Genomic DNA, 24296 nt, shown 5'->3' on the forward strand with positions numbered 1-24296 from the left:
CCCACGATCTGGCATGTACTGCAAGTTCTGCAGTAGCGCGCTACATCGGCCTTCATGCCTGGCCAGAAAAAATGTCTAAGCACACGGTTGTAAGTCTTGGCGACGCCTAGGTGACCCGACTACAAGTGTTCATGTGCCAGCTCTAGCACATGCCGGCGCCACCCCACCGGAACTACAACCTGATAAACAGTGTCGCGAACCCCAGCCAGATCGTCAGCCGTCCCACCATGAGGAACCCACTTGCGCATTAACACTTCATCCTCAACAAGAAAATGCTGCTGACTTGCTCGCTCACTAGCATCACACCCAGCTGCAGCAAAACATTTGGCCAGGGAGGAATCACTCTGTTGAGCATTGATAAGGACCTCGCGGGTTAATGGCAAGGTTATCTCAGGAACAGTGACTGAGGAGGCAGCACTTACAGGCACCTGTGTTAGACAGTTCTCTGCCCCACCACTAGAGGGCAATTGGTCCTCCCTAAACACAGAGGGGAACAATGAATCTGAAAGATCCACCCCTTGGGTCTGCTTACGCACTGACCGAAAACACTCCAGGGTGCTTTTGAACAAACTCAGATTCAACTTCAGGGATAGGAGTATCCACCACCTCTGGGTCTGGAAAAACCTTTCCACCAGCAATGTCATTTCCTAGGATAAAATCTACACCATCAACAGGAAAATGAGACCGAACAGCGATGGGAAAGAAACCAGACACTAGCTTGGACTGCACATGAGTAGAATGTAAAGGAGCAGGTACAAAGCTCATCCCGATACCTCGAACTACAGCGCTCACATCACGGGCAGATTGAGGGTTCAATGGCAGTACGCTAGCTAAGATAAATGAGCGTGAGCCACCCGTGTCCCTCAGCACTGTGACCGGGCGCTGATCATCAGGTTTACCGGTGAGAGATACCAGTCCCTGGGAAATAAAAGGCCTGAAGCATTCGTCAGGTTCCCCTACAGCCAGCTGATGATCACAGGGAGACAGTCTTAATCAACCCAACTCCTTTTGGCGGTTTAGCCACTGGAGGCTGGGGCTTTCGTTTATAGAGAGCACACTCTGCAATAAGATGATCAGGTTTATGACAAAAAAATAAAAATAACGCTTGTCCACCTGTGTCCCTGAGCCAACACGAGTACCCTGAGTGGTGCTGGGCTTCCTTACAGCATCATCACAAGGGGACGAGTAATGTCTGATAGACGTGTTCTTGTGTGTCAAGGCAAACTCATCAGCAAGCGTAGCAGCCTGCTGCAGTGTGGTTACTTTCTGTTCGTTGAGATAAACAACAGTCTTTTCCGACACACAGTTCTTGAACGCTTCCAACAGCATCAGCTCGCGAACTGAGGAGAAATCATCGGCTTTACATGCAGCACACCACCGATCAAACAAAATCCCTTGTTCTCTAGCGAAATCAATGTAAGTCTGGCCTACCCCTTTTCTGAGAGCCCTGAAACGTTGCCTGTACGCCTCAGGCACCAGCTCATACACCCGCAAGATGGCGCTCTTAACTTTTTCATAGGAGAGACTATCCTGCACAGACAGCGATGAGCAAGCCTCCTGAGCTTTCCCTGACAGTTTACACTGTAGCAGGATGGCCCACACGTCTTTTGGCCACCTCAGGGCAACAGCAATGCGCTCAAAAGCAGTGAAATAGCTCTCAATGTCGGTCTCACGAAAGACAGGGACTTGAGAAATGTGTTTACTTACATCAAAGGTACTAGGGAGGGCAGTTCCTGATGACCCAGTACCGGCAGCGGTGGCTGAGAACTGCGCTGACTGCAGCTCCAACACGCGCATTCTAATGGCAGTTTCTGCCTCCAACTTCCCTCCTGAGCTGGTGCTCGCGTTCGTGCTCCTCCCGCTCCAAATGGAGCCGAGCCAAACGAACCTTCAACCGTGCGTCCTCTCTAGAGGTAGGGGAGGACTCCACGGACAATGGATAATATCTCGGCAGGGTGAACTGCTTACCCCCGCCCGGCTTCACACCGAGTGTATCAGCTTCATCAGGTGGCATGGCCACATCCTCTGCCACAGAAGCAGCTTGCCTCGCTGCTGCCCCAGCGGGCAAATCTGTCAAACTCAAGACACCGCTCTGCACTAACCCGTCAGTCACAGCGGCCCGTAACTCTGCTTTAACCAGAGAATTAGACACAGAAAACCCATAATGTTTAGCGATAGCAAACAGATCAGCTTTCTTACATCCATCCAGCTGCTCTAGCGTAAGTTTGGCTACAAACGCCTCCAAACAAAACACAGCCATTTTTGCTGCAATTGCTACCTGGCTAACACCAAGCAGTAACACCACACAACAGTGCAACCAACAACAAGTGTACGCAGACACGCAGCCAAAATACAACCGCGTCGGCTACAGAATAGTCACACATCAGGTTTCTCAAAAGAGCAACCCCTTCCCCAGGGCCCTGCCTACCCAAAACTTAGCCTAAGCTGTCTTCTGGGGCATGCCGGGCTCGAGGCGACTTTAAAGGCGAAACTTCGGCGGCCAGGGCCCCGAAAGCCTACCTCCGACAGGGAACTCGCTCCCCACCCAGGATTCGCCCCGAAAATAATAAAGGAAAAATAACAACCAAGTGTCCGATGGAAAGACTGCTGGGCAGCCTAGCTGGACACTTCTAACTAGCTGGGGAAAGGTCTACCCTGGAAAAACTGGACAGTGAAAACCCACACGCAACAGTCAATGCGAACAGTTCACAAATACAAACAACAAGTGCTTCCCCGCAACCCGGAATGTTTGGGAAAAAGGATCCCGGATGAGCCCCCAAATTGTTATGAACCTCCAGTGGAGAATCCAGGGGAGGAGGAGGTTAGTGACAATAAAAGAATCATTCCAGGTTGAAGGAAGCCAGGAGACAGATTTTACAGTACATACGGCGTTTTATTTACAATAAAGAAAAATGCTAAGGTACCCTCGGGGAGGGTCTACAAAAACAACTTTCCAAAAACAAGGAAGCGCCCACAAATGCCACAAATGAGAAAATAACACAGGATACAATAATGACTACCACCCTCCCTCCACTGAGGGAGTGAACCCCACCACAAGATTCAGACTTGTCACTTGCTACACTGCGTCCCTGTTTTGCTTCATTGGCCTCGGATCCATGCTTCCCCATTTCTCTGTCGGCCAGTTGTTGGACCCCTCTGGATACTGAGGTACATAGTTAGTTTTCGGGATGTGCAGTGTGGGTGTGGGGCAGGGCTGTGCTCCAGTTTGTTCTGGGTTTGTGCCTGGAGTTCTCGGCCCTTGACGGGTTGGTGGGTTGGTGGTGGCATGCAGCTGAGCTAGTTGATTTTGCCTCATTGCTGGTTTGGCTGGTGTTGCACTGCGGCCGGGGGGCGTGCTGGGCATGGGGGATGTCGGCCTGCGCCGGCGGCCTTAGTTTTTTCCGGCAGTTGGGGGGACGGCGGACTTTTATTGGTGGGTGCACGGTGACCTGTGCGGCGCGTTTGCTGCCGGGCTGGGACTTGCTGCTGGTGTTTCTCTCCACTGGCTTTCGCTGTCGTGTTGTTCCGCTTGCTCTCTCTCGATTGCCCGACCTCGTACGCGGGATTCGCAGGGGGCTGCTGGGCATTGGGTATCGCCGTGCTCGCGCAGTGTGCTCGTTGGGCTCGTCACTTGTGCATTGGTGTTGATGATTGCGTGGCATTTGGGCATTTTGGTTGTTCGCTGCGCGGCGGTGGGGTGCTGGGTGTGGGGGGAGCACTGGTCTATGTTGTGTGCGCGCTGCGGTCGGTCCGGGCGCTGCTCCTCCGCGGGTTACGCTTCTTGCGTTCCGTCGGCATTACGTTGTCAACTGGCATCCGCGTTTGCATCGCGGTGCATCTGGGAATCTTTGGGGTTTTTTTTGATTGATTTATTCTTTTTCTTTCTCCCACCCCTATTGGCTACTGGGGTTCTTGCCTGCCTGTTGCTGGGGTAAGTGTGGCACAGTCGTGGCATCCCACTCTCACTAACAACTACATTCTTTAACAGGCTTATGCGCACACACACACATACAGACACATTCACCCACACGCACACAGACACAATCAGTCTCACACATAGACACAAACAAATTTTGATTCCTGATGCTTTTCTTTCAGTTACTTATTTAAATTAATTGTTATTATTCCAGCTCTCGTGGCTGTGCTGTGTTGCTTATTTAGTGTGCTGGACTGTTTCTTGTTTTCATTTTTCTCTTAGTAGTCTTACTATGTCAACTGTTCATTGCTGCTGTTCGGCTGGTTGTCTTTTACTATTATTATTATTATTTTTATTGTTTGTTTTTGTTTGTGTTTGTTTGTTGTTGTTTTTCTCCTCCCCAAGCCCCCCTTTCTGTTCTATTGCAGGTTTCGTTGCTTTCTGCAATTGGTGTTTCCCACTGCTTTTCCCTGTTGTCCCCACCTTCCATCCCCCTTCTCTTACAGGTCTTGTCCTTTCTCGGTGCTGTCTGTTTGTGCCCCCCCATCCCCGTGTCTTCCCCACTGTCCGGTCCGGTGACAAATCAATATATAATTAAATAAATAATAAAACAGACAAAGGAGTATATTAATACTCTCTTGTTAAAGTAAAATCTGTCTGGCACAATATGGTATCCAGGTCATCATTCTCTATACCAGGCTGCTGGGCAGGACAGGTTTAAAAAAAAAAAACAAATAAAAAAAACATTTATGGCAGCATCAAATATGAGGAAAACATTGATGTAAATAAAACATATAGCTTGGTGTTGGTCTATTTTTTATATTATAAATGACAGTTGGGTACACAAAGTAAATGATAAAAGCAAAATTTTAATCTACAGAATAGACCCAAAAGTAAACATCATGCCAGTTAAAAAATTAAAGATGGGAGGCTAGAACTTCAAGTTGTCCCTGATATCTATAATACAACAATATAGCATAATTTCATGTCCTATAGGCTACTCAATTAAATTACAAATATTACCAGTTATATTTTTGAAGTTAGAGCTATAGTCTATTAACGAATAAATGTAAAAACACACTCAATGTAATATTTAATTAAGAAAACCCCACAATTGAGTTTTTCAAGTTTCTGTTGTAAACTTCTCAGCTGACATAACTTACAAAATTAAGTTGATTAATATCTTGGATAAATATTATATCCATTAGATTACCCTCCTTTAAAATTTCTGTGTAAAATTTAATTTTACGGCAACACTTTTAATGACAAAAAGGCTGGAGCATGTAGGCCTGTACTCCTTGTATTGAAAATAATCTCTGGCTCCACACTCCAGTCCAGTTGGTGGCGCTAATGCACCTCTCGGCTAGTTTGCCAACCGCAAAAAAAAAAAAAAAAAGAAGAAGAAGTTTGAGGGAAAAAAAAACAAGCCTGACGGCGACGGGTTTATTAACGACATTGTGCACTGGCGACGGAGTAGCCTATCCACACACGTAGCTGTCACACGTCTCCTTTGGTAGGTTATCCGTGGCACAATCCACCCGCCATAATCCACCGCCATACACCGGATGCAGCGACGCGTCGACGCCCATTCGCCCTCTGACACACCTCTGAAAAAGCCGTCACTAAACGTGTGATTGGATTTCCCTGAATTTCCTCAGGGAAATGAAAATAAGCGTCCACAAGTTTATGAATGCAGATCAAAGGCCGGGACACACACACACACTGCAGTATATGCTTTATTGTGAGCATATGCAAAATGGTCCTTATAGGCTAATCAATTTGTTTAAAAAGGGAGAAGGAAAAAAAGTCCCAACAATCCCAACGGGAGCCCCGCATTCTACCGACTGACCTACACATGAACATCAGTATCAAAGGGTTAGACTATTTTCTGGCCCGCCAGGAAAAGAATTTGGCCCGATGCCAGACTTATTTGCCGACCCCAGCTGTATATGTATTAATGGTAAGCTAAACTGTGCTGTTGCATGAAAGGTCTGATTTTACAAATATTCAAAATACAGTTACACTTTACACAAGTTGCATTTTGATATTCAGTTGCCCTGTTTGGTACGTCTCTACAAGCATATTTAAATATTAAACTTGACTATGGCAAAATAACCTTAACACTTAAATGACTAAATATTGTTAATGTCAAATTAAAATCTGAAAACTGTTTGTGGTACATTATATTCACTTAAGGTTTAGATATCCCAGATTAATAACTTAATCTATGACTGATTAAAAATCATATAAAAACATTTTTCTACAATGACAATGCCAAATTATGATGACTGAATATCTTATTGACATTTTAGGTCACTGTAATCATTTGCTACAATTACAGTTAGATTTACAGAAAAACAAACACACCAGGTTTATGTTAACATAATGTATAACAAATTAGTGATGTGGTGCACAAATGCATGTTATTGTATTTCCATTGAAAACAGGAAGTATTTTTTTGCTGTTCTGCTATTAGATAGATAAACAACATTTATCCCCAGGGGGGAATTTTGCATGTCACAGCAGCAGTATGCGAACAAACCACTTGGAAAAAATGATGGTGCTGGTTGCTGGTTTTCTCAGAAATTGGGCAGGGGTTCATAGGACGATACTCATCAAACATGTGCCTTCTTCACCAGTTTGAGCTCTGACCACTAGAAAGGATATTATTCAGAGATGTGTCAATAAAACAAAGCAACTTTGATGCAGTTGAAAGCTAAACTGTATATACATATATATACTGTAAAAGTAATTCAACAATGAAACAATTACTTGGGATAATTACCTCAATCGTCCTCACATCAGAGCTTTCCTCCTTCTTCAGATTTCCTGTTTTCATGACCAACATTTCTGTGCCGGAATCATCCGAAGTCTTCCTCTGCTCTGCAAAGGCTAGAAGAGTTTCATTTTCTCTCTCGTAGAGAAGATCAGGAATCCTGTGCACTTTGGATGTAAAGAGAGTTTTCTTAATTGTCTTTAGATCACAATGACTGTTTGTTGCCCATGGTTGTTGTCTGTGTGTAAAATGCTCTTACAATTTATAAGAAAGCAAGAAATGCAGCTTACTCCTCCAAGATCAGCAGAGTTTGTCTGCTGGGGGTTTTCTAACTGGGTGGTTCAGTGTGGTCTTTATTTCACTGAAAACCTGTTGTCCAAACACTGATAAATAAAATTCTGGGGGTTGATTTCCTTCTTTCCTGTCCTTCTCTTAGTGATAAAACAAGGGAAAGCAAAGAGAAAAAAAGATGAGTAGATGAGATCCACTTCATGATTGGAACATAGTCAGGCTTAATGCAAGGTGGAGTAATATTTGATAGTATTTTATTATTCATAATACTTCAGTAAGTTTAGGTAAGACTTTCATTTATGTCCTAAATCCATGCATTTTTGGGAATATAGTCAGGTGGAAAAAAACTACCTTCTATTTTCTGATTGTATTTTATTATTTACTTGTATTTTACGAAACAGTGTTCTTAAATCATAATACAAACACATTTGAATAATGACCAAAGCGAGGTGCACAGCTTATCACCACCCTAAAATTAGCAAAGCGAGGCAAAATATAAAAAATGTCTACAAAGACTCTGCTTCAACTACTAAACAATTCCTTAATTCCAAATATACCAATTATATTCCAATTATATATGATTATAAGTTCAAATAATTAAATTCCTGGTCTGATCAGATGAGGTCTTCTAGAATTTGTGATGCTGAGAGTTGAGATACGTCCAGTCTGAGACTGTGCTGAACTGCATCCAGGGAATCTCATCATTAGTAAATCTCCCAGTCTTTGTCCCAGAAGAGGCTAACATAGGACAGGACAATCATTGTATCATTGGTGGTGAAACAGGTAAGATGACCATTAGAAAAGTAATAGTGACAAAATGTGAAATGTTGTGTCAGGGCCAATGCACTTCACCTCGCAAAACCTGACTTTAGCAGAACCCTTGCTAGCGATTCAACTGTCCGATATGAGGTGTGCTTGCTCCCTGCCCACGGCGTCGCTAACAAGTTGTTTCTGCATGGTCCTGTTTAGCTCGCTAACAGTCGTTTTGACTTCCTGGAGACTTGTTGTTACCACAAGGTTTTATATGTAAGCAGCAGGGACTCCCCTGGACCATTAAACCAAACAACATATAAAATATTAAATAATTCTTATAGAGCAGGTCTAGACCGTATTCTAATATTATTTAGAGACCCAACAATGCAGACTTTTGTTAATGACTTTGCTTACTTTTACTGTTGGCTTAGGCCTACTACAAATTAGACACACGTGACCATTTAGTAATGACTGTATTAACATTTGTCAGTACATAATTAGGGGTTAGATGTATTTTTGTTTTAATCTTGATGAATATGGCGTATATGTCATGGAAATCAAAAATTCACATCTCAAAATATTAGAATATTAGAATAAAGAATGAAATGTAGACCTTCTTAAAAGTTTAAAAATTCTGAAAAAGGTTAATTTATGCACTCAGTACTTGGTCAGGGGTCCTAAAACATGAATTACTGAATCAGTGCAGCGAGTCTAGGAATGCGACACAGCTCATATCTTGGACACATCTGTGCCTGGTGGCTCCTGATGCACTGACTCCAGCATCAGTCCACTCCTTGTGAAGCTCCCCCAAGTTCAGCAGTTCAGTTTTGCTTGACAATCCCCTCAAGGCTGCGGTCATCCTTGTTGCTTGTGCACCTTTTCCTACCACACTTTAACCTTCCACAACTTTCCATGAACATGCTGTGAACAGCCAGCCCTTTCAGCAATGCCTTCTGTGGCTTACCCACCTCGTGGAGGGTGTCAGTGATACATTTGTCAGGTCAAAAGTCTTCTCCATGATTGTGGTTGTTTGTACTGAACCAGATTGAGATTAAAGGCTCTTCTCAGGTCACCATTTCTGTATTATACATTCTTTATTCTAATATTTTGAGAGATGGATTTTTGATTTCTGTGAAATGTAAGCTGTAATCATCAGGATTAAAATGAAAAAAGGCCTAAAATATTTAATTTTATGTGTAATGAATCTAGCATATAAGAAAGTTTCACAGAAATAAATTAACTTTTCCAAAATGTATAAATTTTATGAGATGCACCTGTACATTTTGTACATGTGAATGTTGGTTCTCTGAAACTTTAAAGAAGCTAATATTGTAACTTTTTACTGAAAATGGCAGTAAGACATGCACTGTTCTAATGTGTATGCTGGAGCTTACTAGTCTAGATGTTTTGCTTCTTCAGTGTTATATATTACATACTGATTTCCAGTAAAATGTTAAATGGAGTCATAGTCCACGCTGTGCTTGTTATCATCTTGGATGGGTGTTAACTTGAGCAAAACAGTCCTGAGGCAATTGTGTCGGTCCCATATTGGATGAAAGAGAAGGTAAGATGCATTGTAAGAGCTGCTGCCTACAACGTCGTGCTATATGCTGCACCGTGTGCCACCCTGCAGCCCATAAATATCACAAATAGCCCCCTTTCCTCTCCTCCTCCCATTTCCCTGCTTCTCCTCCCTCCAAATTGCTCTACCCTTCTGCTCTGTATCCACTCCTGCCTCCAGTGCTCATAAAAAATTGGAGCTGACAGGTGTTGGAAACCCAAGCCAGGGACACAAGAGTAGAGGGATCTTTAATGAGCTCTGTCTTAATAACTCTTGAATATTTTAGGTAATACTTACCTAATACTTAATAAATCTGTACTCTAATTTCTTTCCAAATATATACACATCAGCCGCTCCCATTAAATTCAAACTGTCTAGTTTGAACTGGAGTTTTAGCAAATAAAAGTGGGAGACCTGAATCAGCAAAAACAAACAGCCTCAACATGTTTTGAATTTGATTGAAACTAACACATTTCTGCGCCTACGCCACTGTCCTCGGGGCCAGACACCCGTTGGCCAGACCTAACTTGGGGTTGATCTCCTCCAGTCACCACTGAATTGGCCAGCTTTGAATATGTCAGCCGCAGTTGGGAGAAATTTGAAGAAGGGGGATGACTTATATGTTTTCTGCTGTTGTGTTGACAAGCCTCCCATCTGAGCATGCAGCTAAGGACCACCCTGGTTGACTCTCAGCTCATAAAAGCACACTCCCCTTCGCCCTCACTCGCTCTTTCCTCCACTCATTTGTTAGTTCGTGAAGTTCTGTTTTCTTAGTTGGCTGCCTTTTTCTCTGTGTTCATTTTGTCTGTGTGCATCATGCTGGTGTTACAAGTTCAAGCAAATCAGGTCACCATCAAAATAACAATCGCCGTCATTGTTGTCAGCCGTCTCACGTGGAGTGGATCATATGTGAATGTACAATATGTACAACTTTTGGCATCTAGCAGGAAGTGGGGAGTGACAACACAAACCTATTAATCTTTTAAAAATAACTTTTTGTCATATTTGCTAAAACTGCAACTATATCCTGACAGTAGTGCGTGAGAAAAAATCAGGTAACTCTGGCTTCTCCTGCTGCTTGTAATGCTGTTTGCAAGAACCCACCACACTCGAGTGAAACAACCAGTCAGAGTCAGGAGGACTCTCTAATGCATAAATATAAATATTGATACAGCCAAATTTCTGACAGTTTACAAAGTTATAACATCCCACAGTATATCTTCAAATCACTCACCCCTACCCACCACCATCTCTGAATGTTGCTCATGTTACCTCTGTGCTCATATTTGCACTATATCTGCCCTTAACTGCATGTCTCATAAACTGACTCTGCTGGGTCTGTTTTCTGTGCTCTTCAAAGTAATTGGTGATCCAACTAAAGGTCAACATAAGATTAATGTTAGAACCAGGGAACAGCAATATGGAACCAATCTACAATACATTTCCCAATTATTGACAACCTGCAACAGAGATAAGTGAATATGCAGGCCAGAGTCATCTGCACAAGCTCAGCACGGCCTCTTTGAACCATAATCCCCAAAACGTTCACTCACGCAGCAGAAGGCCTCGCTAAATGGAGCACTGTCAGCAACCACACAATGCTAGGATTCACTTCAAAAACAATAATATGAAACAAGGGAGATGCACACATGTGCAGAGAAGCAGACCTTTTCATAAAACTGAAAAAATGACCAAGTTGAAAGACATGAAAGCTGAATATGTCCCAGCATATGGTTGCCAGATTTGTAGCAGATTTCCGATGATACAAATACAAGCTTTCCTGGTTTTTGAGTGAGGAAGGATGAATTGGGGGATAACGATGTGAGGGAGTCTGTTTCAACCAGGCTGCGTGTGTGTGTGTGTGTGTGTGTGTGTGTAAGCTGGCGAAAGCTGATGGACAACTATATTTACAGTAATACATGCTTTGAATCTGACGCTCATCTGTTCGGAAGATCCTGTCTGTCACGCTGGATGCTTCAATGAAATGCTCAGTATTTATTAATGCTAGCCGCAGTAATGATTCATGAGGTGGCATGAAAGCAAAATGATAAGTGATCAAGGATTCAATCAGAACTCTGCTTTTATTCTGATTTGTCTGCCAAAGCAAACTATAAATAATAAATAATAAAATAATAATAATAAAACTATACAAGCTGCTCTCAAATTGCATTTACACAGAAATAAAATGTCTGACTTTGAGTTGATGGTAGGCTAAACTTTATTGCGCTACGTCACCTGACTTCCTCCATTGCTATTGTCAAACGGCTACCAGCCTAAATAAACTTAAATATGGGTGGTGATAAGCTGCTGCAGAAGGAGGGGTTGTATCTACCCTACAGTTATCATGGAAGTTGCAGTAGTAATTGCCAGGGACAATTCATATAAAGTGGCTATAATATATATTTCTATGGTAACAATGTATCAAATGACGATGTGAAAACAATGTGACAATGTGAAAGATGTCGCTGGTAGTGATGAACCTACAGAAAATCAGCTGAATCTGCAGCCCCCTCGGCTTCATAGAGCTTCATAGTTAGTTTCAGCTCATTGTTTAGCCGTCCAGCCCATAGCTTTACTGTTTTGCTCTTTGTTTTTGTCATAACAAAGGTTATGTTTGCAATTCGACTTAAAACATCTTCTTCCTCACCTCATCCATACCAGAAAAATGACATGTTCGCTCTTCAACCCACATGTAGCACTGTGGCTGGGTCAGTTGTCTCCAGGAAACAGCTGCCTGTGAGCACAGCACATGTGAACTACTGTAAAATTGGAGATGTAAAAACAGAGAGGACAGATTTCTGCTTTTTTGTGTCAAATGTTGAAAAAGCTGTATTTTTCATTTTACCCAGCTGGAACAGTGTGGATACAATTCAATTCAAATTAGCTTTATTGGCATGAATGTGTAACAACAATATTGCCAAAGCATTATACAAACTACATAAGAACAATCAACCCCATGCATTTCGTTAAAGGATACTATTAGCTACAACAGTGTCCACTCCCAGAGCCAAAATATGATTTATATGATATCACTGTGAGACATTTTATCCTCGTTTGAGGCTCCCACAAAGAACAAAGTGCAAAGTATACATCATGCACTGTGACAGATATATGCAGCCACACAATTACACACATGGCCCTAAACACCCACACTGGCCCACACACGCTTCTCATTTTGATAAACTTCTCTATATTCAGAATCCAAGTAATTATATGAGATAACACTGAGTTTTTAATAGGAACCCAGGCACTTTATTTTCCAGCATCTATTTCTCCAGAACTAGAACTGAGAGAAAGGCACTTTTCACTGCTTGGCTTTAGAAGAACATCTACTGAAGAGCCAAGTGGGATAAAACCTAATAGTACCCAATAACAAGAGCATCAACGAAAATCAGTTTTAACAGTTCCAGGTAACACACCTCGCCCTCACGGCTTAGCTGGAGTAAACATGGATTGAGGTCTCAGTTACCGTTATCACTGTGTGTGTTTGTGTTTCCACGCTTGCTGGTTCTAGCTTAGCATCTCGTTGTGAGAGCGAGCTCTGAGGTCGACTGGGCCAGCGGGGAGAAATAGGAGGGATCAGGTAAAGACCTGTGGAAAGGGCAAAAGATTCAATGCAAACAGGACGTGTACAAACACAAACTGATCAACTTTATATAACGTTCTATGGCCAGGAACTCATAAATACAGATTGTTTTCTGTCATTTAGGAGAGCGATTTTAATGTCATGCTGTGTAACAAGCCACATCTTTATCCTTTTAAATTTTAGTAATTTGGCTTCAGCTTTCATCCACAGTTTATAGGCCTTCAAAATACCCCAATCCCAGAGGTGGGGCTTGTTGAACAGGGCTCACCCACTGTTAGCTGTGTAAACAGCTGTAAACCACACACACACACTTGCTGTGGAGGAAAGAAACAGCAAATCCATAGGAACTGGGGTGGGGGGGAGCTGAACCTCAGAGGAGCAAAGTGTAAGTGTTATGTAGTGTTTTTTGTCTTTGGCCAAATGCAAAAATCTTACTGCAAACATTCCGATGTGAGTGCAGAAAAACCTGACATATTTATACTGTGAGTTTTAGAAGGTGTGGGTGCAACTAATCACAATAAAAAAATAATAATAATACAATAATTAAAAATATCTATGTTTAATTTGAGTCATTTGTAACCTATTAAGTAGTTTTAACACAGTAACTCAACATTCAGTAACAAAAATGTGGGGAAAGGTTTGTTTTCTTTTCTTTATATGTTTTTGTGTGCAGAGCATTGTAGGGTCTTACACACTCTGATATGTGTGTGTGTGTGTTTTTTGTAAACAGTGTATTTGACACTAAGCCATCAAGTGTGTGCGGTCAGAATGCACAGCAGACCAATGTAAATAGCTAATTTATGTGTGTGTCAGTGTTATTGACAACTAACTGTCTTGCTCCTTGTTGTTATTTATACAGCAACTACAATTAAAGATAGAATGTATCTAATCATTGCCTTTTTGCACAGAGTACAACTCTCCACTGTGGTTTTAGTGCAGTAGTATTACAGTGAACTTTGAAAATATGACAAGGCAAGGATTTCTTGTACAGCAGGTCTACACTATTCAGTCATTAAAGTTATTTGTGTCACAGCCAGTGAATTTAAGTGACAGCGATAGGACCCAAATGCAGACGTTTGTTGCTTAATATTAAAGTGATGGCTGACAGTCAAGTAGGCAGTTAAAGGTGAAGGCAGTCTTAACAGGCAATCCGTACCAAGGGGGCAGGAAGAAAATCTAAATAATCAGGCATTTGGGCAGACAGGGCTCCAGATAACAGGTTGCCAGCTTACTACTGCAGGGCTAATAAGAGAAGTGGGAACAGGTGTGTAATTGGGTGGGGCAGCCAGGTGAGGTGTAAAGTGGGGCCTAGGAGTAAGTCCAAGAGTAAGTCCAAGAGTAAGTCCAAGGGCATCTGGTGGACGGATGGAAAAATCAGAGAGCTCTTTTTATGTGTCACACACTCACACAATATGTGCAGTGAAATCTTGGATGGCATACTCTTGAGGCTGTGCTAAAAAGACTAGTGTGCAATAAAACATAAAATAAAATGAGAATAACGAATATAAATATGTAGTCTAATATAAAAATGCTAAAAGAGTATTTATTGGTGGAAAAGGCTTTCCACATAAAGTGCTCAACTTATTTTTTAATGTTCAAGACTCAAGTACTAAAACCAAGCTTTTGTTCTTGTGCAAGTTCAACCTGTCTCATTCCCTCTCATCAACACCTTCCTGAAACACACATGCACAGTAACTGGACATGTTTTGACAGGTGGTCATCACTGGTTTATATTGTCTAATGGCAGCCTGCAGAAGTTCCTCCAGGGAACGGAAGAGAAGACGGAAAGAGAGTGTGAGTTGCATGTGTGTGTGTGGATGTGTTTGTGTTATGTATATAACCAAATGACAGATGACCAGAGCAAACACACACACACACGGAAAGAGTAGAGAGTGTGTTAAAGCATAAAGGAGAAGGAGACTGAATGTTATTTCAGTCACAAGGCATCCAGTTGTCACTGAGCCCCGTGACCAAAAGCCTTTTCATTCCCTTCTCTCTGTTTCATAAACCACCTCTGTATGCCAAACAGCACATCTGGTGGACAGATGTCTATCTCTCCTCCAGCTCATGTTTTCTCTCCCTCTGTACTTCTTTTTCCTTTAGGCAGGCCTGGTGTTAAACCCTCTCTCCTTCACCTGGCCCAGACCACCCACACACCAAACAGTGCAGTGGCGGCCCACCAGGAGAGAGCAAGTGTGTGTGTGTGTGTGTGTGTGTGTGTGTGTGTGTGTGTGTGTGTGCGTACTACAACAACAACGTCATATGTATACAAAAGGAGAGCTGTACTTACATTTACAGAAGCAACAATGAAAAATGAACAAACAAGTATAAATTATTTGCACACATTCTGTTTGTATGTTTCTGATAATGCATATGCATGATAATCAAATTCCTGCCAACAATCCTCAATTCATAAACAGTACCAGTTGATTTATGGAAATATAGACAGTGTTTTGTTTTTTCTTTTCAGAAAGACTTGTTGATATTAATTTGAAGCTGGTTATGTTAAGGGTTTTTTTCCACATGGGTCAAAAATGGAGAAGATTCTGTTTCACTGTGTTGAATTAAAGGTACTACAGCACCCAGTGGACTCTTAAGATCTTAACTTATATGCACATTTTGTAAATTAAAGAACTTAAAGTGGCACCACTAATGTCTAGCACGATAACAATATTACACTTGTCAGTGTTCTGTATCTTGCAGGACAACTTTTGCCCTCTTAATTGTACATGTGATTTACACGTTGGTTTGACTTTAGTTAGTATCCCATTTTCATAATAAATACAGATGACATAATTAAAAGGATAATGGTGGATGCTTATGCATGCCACATTATGACAAGACAGAGAAAAATTTAACAAAGTGTCCCTTCAAAAAATCAAGCAAGTGGTTTAGAAGTTGCACAAGTTTAATATTTAGCCTTTGTTGCCATCTAGTGGTGAGGTGACCAAAACACACTAAATCCGACCTTCGTGAAGGTTACAACGTTCAGTTTTTAGAGAGGTGTTGATGCAACTTTATGATGCTTCAGGAGGCTGTAGTTTATGGTGCTGTTGAATTGTATTGTATTATTCTGACTAGAGTTTCTGTTATTTAGCCTACACTGATTAATATTTATGATGTGGACAGAATAATAGTCCTTTGTAGAGGGTTAGGGTGAGGAAGAGATGGTGGTCTGTAGGCTTGTGACAGAGGCTCGGTGGTTCAAAACTGGATAATCTAGACTTCCCAGACCGGTGAGGAGAGGAACATGAAAGAGCAGAACTTATTCCTCCCTCGTTATTTGCTGAGGTGTCCATGAGCAAGAATCTTCGCTCACAACTGCTCCAGTGTAGCCAGACGGTGGCCAAAAGACTAGACTGGTTTAGCTGGGCAGCTTTAACATAGCACTAAGGACACTCATCTCATGTGCTCTTTTCATATTTTGGTGAATATGTGGGCAATCTTTGCAATCTGTTTATTGACCTATTATGTGTAACTTTCAATTTAGTTTTAAATCATTAGTAGAAACAGTGCCATATAGTACCACATCATCATAGATTTTGACATTTGGGCCTTTGCTCCATTTAGTCAGATTCTGTGGTGGAGAACCGAAGGAAACAGGACAGGACAAAAGAAAGTGTTCTTTTCTATGAAACATGATGGTCACATATGTTCTTTTCTAATCAAACATTGCTTAATGTACCTTTACATGAAAGTTGTTTGAAGGGGCCTGCTATCTTTGCTTCCATGCATGCATGTTTTTGTAACATTTTCATAAAAACAGAACACGTCTTTGTGTCTGGTAATGATCAAATAGTAAAACCATAAGACTGGTGGTTAGCCATTTTTTTGTTTGTTTGTTTTTATTACCAAAACCAGACAAAGACAGTTCTTATCCATAAAAGCCACACACAGAACTTATGACATAGTATTTGTAAAACCATGATTTTGGCTCTATGTGTCAGGTGTTTATAAGAAAGACAGTTTTCATTTCACTGAAAAAATCCTGGATAGATAGAGATTTTTTTGGTAACCCCCAAATTTTAGAATGACTCAATAGCAATTATAATGACAGATACAGTTATTTAGTTCCTTATTACCCGGCAGAGTTTTGGACACTGGCAATTACACTTTATGTTTAAAACAGAAGAGTTGGTTGCTAAATCACAAATGGCATTCCGACCTCCACCCTTTTACAAAAAACAGCAGCACAATATGTACAACAAAAGCAAACTGCATGTAGCTTTTATCCAAAACAAACAATCAAGTCCAGAGTGAGGGAGCTCCCAACAGGAACTCATATTTTGAACTAGCAGTGAAAAGTGAGGGAGAAAGTGGAAAAGCGATGCTGTGTTTCCTATTATTGCAGGATGGGGGGCTGACAACAGGGCCGAACTCCTCCGCCACGTTATGTACACACCAGTGGAATTTGGATGGCGGCAGTGCTGATGATGAGAAATATGAGAGGAAGACACAATACGCTGTTGTTCCACGCAGTGTCATCGTAACCCGAGGGCACGCACACACACACACACACACACACACACACACGCACACACACACACACACACACACACACACACACACACACACACACACACACACTGTATGTATGTATGCTTAGACAATCTCAAGCACAGACTCATCCACATATTCACAATTAGAAACCTTTGGCACTCAAACAGTGAAATAAACTCACATACACACTCACGCAGGCTATTGTCAGTGCTCATCTCATATGAAAATATTTGTAGTTGTGTTGCCAAAAGTGGAAGTGGATGCATGTGGTGCTGTCTGAAAAGCCACACTACACTCGTAAAGTTCTGCACGTAATCCAGCGCAGGTGATGACGCTTCGGAGTCAAAGGTCAGACTGAAGGTCGGACCAGTCCTCCCATTGAGAGTTACTGGGCTGGCTCTCAACGGTGTCATCTCTTCCCCAGCTCTACACTGAAGACGCTCAAATGAAGAATCAATTACTGCTAAAGTTGTTATCCTGAATAACAATAAAATGCAGACAAATGGAAGTGAACAAGCAAGAATAAATTATGTGTACAAAATCTTATTAGTTCTGTTCATATGTTCCTAAGAGCGCATAAGCATGATAATAAAACTCTTGCAAGTTTGTATTTGTAACAAATACCACAGCACTCAAATGGACACTGCCTTCAATCTACACTACATATTCTATACAGGACATATAATATTACTATTACTAGCAATGGAGCAAATGGAATGGGAAAAAAATAGACTAAATTTTAATGATCAAACTAACGATTTTATTAATTGATGTATTCTGTTATATTTGATAAAAGTTACAAAAATGTAATGTAATGGAAAATGTTTTTTTTTTTTAACTTATTCATGATGATTTACTTTTTGCATTTTACTCTCACACTTTATGTCTGATTGAATTTTCTGTGTTTTAAAATGAATAACAAAGACTTTATATGTTTATCTGAATCTTCAAAATAACCATGAAATGAACAACTAGTTGCATCTCAGCCTTCTCCCAAACTTCTTAAGTCAAAATGGCTGTCTGTTTACACCTTCAGCTAAAATATTACAAGTCTCATTAGATTCTGCATCAAGCTTGTAAAGTATAATACAAACTGTTTTAGGCCAAATGATTGTCAAAGAGGCCAATATTTACTTCATTATCTTCAGTATCAGTCAATATTTCATTCACTGACCCTATATATACATACATTAAACACTATAGGCTTGTTGTGTATTTTTTGGTAGCCATAAAAACATAGCATTGTGCCATTTATGTGTGTCTGATTTAAATACCTCGTGAAAACACAGTGTTGTGCAGCTTTTCTGGCTCCTGTTCAGCTGTTGACGTTGAGCTTACAGTATGTGTGCAATCAAGGAAACGATTGATTGAACCCATTATGCTCTGATTAGCCCACCGGCCGCTCCCTCCCTCCCAGCTGAGTGAGTCTATTCTGAGACAGGAGACAATAAAGGAGCCCTTTCTCCTTCCTCCCTCTGTCTATCCACCATTCCTTACTTTTTTCTCTCTATGACTTCTCTTCTTATCCTTCTCTACTTGGCTCCATCATCTCTTAACCAAACCTCCTCTTTCCGATCAGTTTAAATGTATAGCATTGGTACCCTCACACCTGGAGCTGTGGCAGATATATCCTGTTTGGAAAAGGCCTCACCAAACACCCTATTCCACCCCTTCGCCCTTTTCCCCGCCCCTCTCCCCCTACTACAGCCCCCCCCCCACTCTGCCAAACCGGGAAGTGTGCACAGGAAACAGCTGTCCCGCACGTCCGCCTGCTAGCTCCTGGCCAGGTGCATCCTGGGAATGGAGCAATGTGTGACCGTGGACATGTGGCTGACACTGTACAAGGTGCCGTTACAGTAATCAGGATCACCGTGAACTTTGATACAGCGACAAGATATAAATAAAGTTCCTTGCTATCTACTTGGCCTTCAAATAATCCTATTTCAAATTTTTTTGTTGTTGGAAAAAATGCACAGAGTTTGGGCCTTGAATGTTACAGGGCAGTAATGAGGATGATCTAATTAGTCAACTTTTGATCTGTTGAGATGAAGCGAACACACTCAACTCACGAATGATTGTTTCTTTCAAAGGGGAACTCCACCGATGTTATAAATCAAAGTCTGTTTACAGGTGTGCAGACAGTATGTGTTATATAAAGCATTTTGTGGCTTTACAAGGGAGTTTCATAGAATCTGATGAACCACCTCAATTGATGTCACTTGAGTCAGTGTCATCTGGGGAGGCTAAAGTTTGCAAATGAGAAAAATACGCCTGGAGAGAAAGAAGTGAGCTTAGCAGACCTCTGTAGCCTGCTCCTCATCCCTGCTCGTGGCTATATTAGCTGCTTCTAGCATAACACTGCTAGCATAACAGAATCTCCAACCGAACTGTTGATGGTTGCATTTTGGGTAACGTGCTGAATAAAAAACAAAAATCTCTTAATTGATCCTTTTTTAAACTGTCCATCATAAGTCCAACAATGTTAGAGGAATGCAATGCTTAGTTGCTGGAGAACTTTGAATTTGTGTTGTGTGTTTTGCATAAAAAGCAATAATCCTTATTCTTTTCCACACTGATCTTCTATTTAAATGTGAGAGACAATTTATTAGAAAAAACTTGACCATTCTCTCAGGTTAAAGGGGTAGTGGGATGACTTTAATCTGGAAATTTAGATTTTTTTTCCCTCAGAATATTAAGAACCCACAGACATAGGGAGAAAATACAGACACGTTTCATTACCAAGGTTCAAACCCAAGACCTTCTAGATGTAGGCCGTGGATCAGATCTATCCCATGCTAATGCAAATGGATAAGGGTTACCCATCCTCATGTTGTGTCCTAAATCTTCAGCATAAACTGAAACTCTTCTTGTTGTTGATTTCTGTCATTGGATGGCCAGTCTCCAGAACAATTAGGAAAAATAAACAGAGTCGACATCTGTTGCAGCAGAGGGGGAGAGAGGGAGAGAGCGTCTGTCCCGGCCGGCGCTCGCAGCATTGTTTGTCACTTTCTCCATGAAATGCACTGCGAATATTGCCTCAAACAATTAAGTTCCAGCGATCCCTATCACCCGGCACACAATAGTGTTTACATGGTGTGGAGGAAACGTGGCCATGGAGCCCACTTTGGGGAGTGTGTGTGTGTGTGTTTTCTTGGGCATGTGCATGTGTGTGTATATCCTCAGTGTATGTTCCTATGACTTTCATGACTCAAACCTCACATTATTCTGTGGAGATGAAAAATATATCTGTGTCCGGAAAATAGTGCATTGAGAAATTCAAAAGTGAGACTATCACTTTCACTATTTAGCTTTTAAAAAAATAAATAACTCAATGTTTCTTTTTAAAATTAAAAGTTTAATTCATAAGGAATAAAGCCTCACTCAAGTCAGTACTATTTGGGGTTTTGCCACTACTGCCTTACTCAGTCTGGTATGACCAGTAGCTTAGCATTAGTTAAACAGTCTGACTTAAAAGGCATTTTAAAGGCCTGGCCTATGTATCTTTGTGAAATATTTGTTTCTAGAAGGTTGTTGACCCAAGACTACTCTCAAGGCTAGTTGGTGAACTACTGTAATAGGCAATCTAACACTAACATGCTAGCCATCCATGGACATGCTAGCGCTAGTGAATCACAGTAATCCCCCCCTTTCTTCTACGTTCTGGCATTTTGTTTCTGGGATGGTACATCACTTCATTCAGTGAAGGCTTTTTGAAAAGGTAAGCTTGCGAACTGTCAGTGGGAAAGCTCGTTAGCCACGTCAGTAACGGGACACAGTTTTTTCAAAATATTAGCATCATTTTCTGTCTCATGACTGTCTGCAAAACATGCCTCTTTAGTGGAGACGTTTCTACACCAGAAGAGGTTAATAAAAAGTTGTGCAACAATAACAGCTTATTAGCTGCTATGATGGCTTCCTTCATTTTGGACTCTTTGGCACTCTGTTTCCACCCAGAGATCAGCTCTGTCATGGCTAACGCTAATGCTAATGCTCAATAACTTAAATGTTCATATCAAAGTTGCTCACTGTTGACTTCTAAACAATTTAATAAAATGCACATATTTATTTATGACGCCACGAGGGCATCTACAAATCACAGCAATTCCATTGAAAATACTTAATTTTGCTGCAGACTTTCAACTTTAAATGCCATCCATAATTCTGCCACCCATGTAAGAAATGTGGGTACAGTATGTCTGTTACTTTGGGACACTGTAAATGTCAGATTGGGTTTAGTTCCTGGACTACAATTTAACAGCTGGTATTTTGTTTGGGCCACAAATAGGCCACAAGGTTTTCATTTTCCACTCCTCACCCACACATGCTTACTGGCCCAGCAAGAAGATCAATGTTGTTTCTGCAGGTGCACACACACAGTCACACTCTCACACACAAACACACACCTACACAAACACACACACACACACAAAGTCAGATAATCTTTACATTGATTCAGTTCAGTTCAAAGTCTTCATTGGCCTGAAAGTTTCAAGAACAAATTTGCCAAAGTGTTCAAGGACAAACTGACCAGACATTTGGGCGTTACACAATACCAGCACACATTAGCAATAACACGACATTTACCTTTATTTTTACTGATGTCTCTAAGGAATTTTAACAAATAGTTTGAACCTGGCTCACACACGCACACACACACACACACCACACACTTCACTCATTTATTGAGCTGAGTATTTTGAGGCAGCCAGGAGGAGGGCGTGACAGAGTGGCTCTGAGATTAAAACAATCCTCTCTTGATTTCTTCCTACTTGAGGGAAATGCGGAAGCTGTCTGTTATCGTTTGTTTCTATTATTATTCCCCATTTACAGTTTGGGTGTTCACACGGGGCCTTAAATGAGTTTTCTGTCTCTTTCCTCCTTTGAGGAAGCTGCCCAGAAAACTGTGACTGTCTGAGAAGTCAGGCTTTTACAGTAACATGGGGGATACCCAAAATGTACACTGATTTGTTGTCTGCTGGCTCACAGCGTTTAATGTGCCTCACCTTACAATGCAAGGAGCTCCTTCACAAAGTTAAACCGATTAAAAGGCTTTTGCAACTAAAACTGCATTCTCAATTAATCGTTGTCGTTTTTCTATGCATTTATTTTACATTGTTCAACAACTAATAAACCATCTTTACCTCACGTTCACAGTATACTTTCTTTCAGCACAAACTCAACTATGTGTTCTTTTTTCAATTTAACAATTTCATAAAGGTGCCAGGAACCCAAAATACAAGATGAAAATTATACAGGCACCAATAAGAATTTTCAGTGAATATCACACAAAATGTAATTATAGAACTATTCAAGGGTGTAATATTCATCATTCATGCATAAAAATACACCCAAACCAAAATGTAAGAAATAAAACTATAATACAGTCAATTTACATAAAAATTGCATTTTAACTATTTTATTTCAGTTTAATGTTAAGTCTGTCTATGGCATTGTAAATCACTGAAAAAATAGAAAAAAATATATAAAAAAGAAAAAAAAATTTCAATTTACAAATAAAGCATCATTCTGTCCTGACTTTGAAAGTGTATTTATTTTTATTCTTTACTAGATTCCCAAGCAGCACATACTGTATAGCCAAAAGTAATTCTAAAAAATGAGTAAACTAATGTAATTTAAAGGCATTTTTCAAGTTATGTTTTACCTTAAAGAACAAAAAGTGTGCTGATGATACAACAATGTGACCTTGTGTTGTAAAATGACAAATACTATCTATCTATCTTGTACTTCATACCAGGAGCATATAAAGCACAGGAACAGTTAAACCCTTAAGGATTTCTCTCTGTCCCTTGTGTAGCTTTTTATATGTTGCAGGCAAATTCATGCAGCATCTGCAGGAACAGCGGTGCCACTACAACGTTATTCTGGCTCACAGAGCGCGATCAACTGGAACCACAGCTGCCGGACGCAAAAGAGTGTGACAGACCAATAGATGACACTGTCTGCACTCTAAATGCACTGAGACTATTGTTACTTCAGCATATTCAGACCCCAGGTCAGTTGTTCTTTATAATGGTGATGATGATGATGATGATGATGATGATGATGATGATGATAGTATTGATGACAACAATGAAAAATATATATATATATAACAATGATGGTGATGAGGATGATGAAGGTGATGACAGATTTGTTGGGCAGTTGCTCAGCAAACTGCTTTCTTTCCCAGGACCTCCAAGGTCATGTAACAGTAAAACCTTTATAATGTTTGTGTTTCAGTCTGTCTAAGAAGGAAATGACAGAGGGAACGTAAAAGAGGTGTTGACCCTGAGGTTGAGAGACAGAGAGAGACTTTGGGAAGGAGGGACCAGCAATGGGTGAGCACAGAGGAGAATGAAAAGATTTAGGAAGGAAGTTTTGGAGCTCTCGGAGAGGAAAGTTACCATGATGACGACTTGCGTGTTGGTCATCAGTGACACAGGTGCGCTCTGATGTCATACAGTCAATCCCAAAATCTGACTGGAGCCCAGTGAAAAGAGATCGTTTGTGTTTGTACAATGCTGTTATGCATACTAAGTATGCAGTATTGCAGTTATACTAAGTATGCATAACTGCATACTTAGAGCTGCAACTAATGATTTTCATTATCTGCAGATTATTTTCTTGTTTTAAACGATTAATTGTTTTTGTAGCCTTTAAAATGTTGGAAATCCAAAGTGATTGTTTTATACGGCCAACAATCTAAAACCTAAATTTATTTAATTTACGTGAAAAGACGAAAAAAATTAGTGTTTCCTTGAGTTTTGACTGAAACAACTCTTATTTATTATCAAAATAGTTAATTCACTATTAATTATTTTTTTGTTGACAGACTAAGTGATTACTGGAAACACAAACAGGATAACTCCACCTCCTTTACTAAATTATTAAACATTTAACATATTTGTGTTTT

General features: G+C 40.9%; 1 long non-coding RNA gene across 1 annotated transcript; it reads left to right on the forward strand.

Moving 5' to 3' along the window:
- Positions 1–20842: 20842 nt before the first annotated feature.
- Positions 20843–23811, forward strand: LOC123969097. The gene is made up of 3 exons (XR_006824626.1): positions 20843–21101; positions 23199–23396; positions 23624–23811. It is a non-coding gene; the product is annotated as an uncharacterized LOC123969097 (long non-coding RNA).
- Positions 23812–24296: the final 485 nt, after the last annotated feature.

The sequence above is a fragment of the Micropterus dolomieu genome, linkage group LG04 (genome assembly GCF_021292245.1).
Source record: "Micropterus dolomieu isolate WLL.071019.BEF.003 ecotype Adirondacks linkage group LG04, ASM2129224v1, whole genome shotgun sequence".
Classification (NCBI taxonomy): domain Eukaryota; kingdom Metazoa; phylum Chordata; class Actinopteri; order Centrarchiformes; family Centrarchidae; genus Micropterus; species Micropterus dolomieu.